Source organism: Etheostoma spectabile, chromosome 8, assembly GCF_008692095.1.
Source record: "Etheostoma spectabile isolate EspeVRDwgs_2016 chromosome 8, UIUC_Espe_1.0, whole genome shotgun sequence".
NCBI classification, from domain to species: Eukaryota; Metazoa; Chordata; class Actinopteri; order Perciformes; family Percidae; genus Etheostoma; species Etheostoma spectabile.
In genome coordinates this window covers 18,693,950-18,694,314 of record NC_045740.1, presented here as the reverse complement: position 1 = coordinate 18,694,314, position 365 = coordinate 18,693,950, and the positions used below count along the sequence as shown (strand labels likewise).

At 49.0% G+C, this 365-nt stretch overlaps 1 protein-coding gene across 1 annotated transcript in view; it reads right to left on the bottom strand.

Moving 5' to 3' along the window:
* The window catches only part of cadps2 (Ca++-dependent secretion activator 2), a 294,438-nt gene that overhangs the window by 218,721 nt on the left and 75,352 nt on the right, over positions 1–365 (bottom strand).

Here is a 365-nt window from a genome sequence, read left to right as displayed (position 1 = left end):
ATCAACAATAATGGAGGACTACACACCTTTTGTACACTTTTGTTCCTGGTTTTACAAATTCCCACTGGGATTCAAAGACGGGCCTCGACAGCTATTTGTGACCGCTACGGACCGAGGATACGTTCAAGAAGAAAGGGAATGACCTCGCATTATTTTCGCATCATTACCTTTATTATAATCTTTTGCTGGGTTGCCATGGCAACATCAGCAGCGTCAAGCAAAACGCCGTTAGGTTGAACAGACGTCCCGGTTTGACCGGGGCGGTCCCAATTTTCCCGACAAAAAGCCCATTGGAACCCGCTCCCAGCCCCTGACGTACCCGGTTCTGATCTCTAGACCAGCGCTACGTTGGTGCTGAGTTGGAA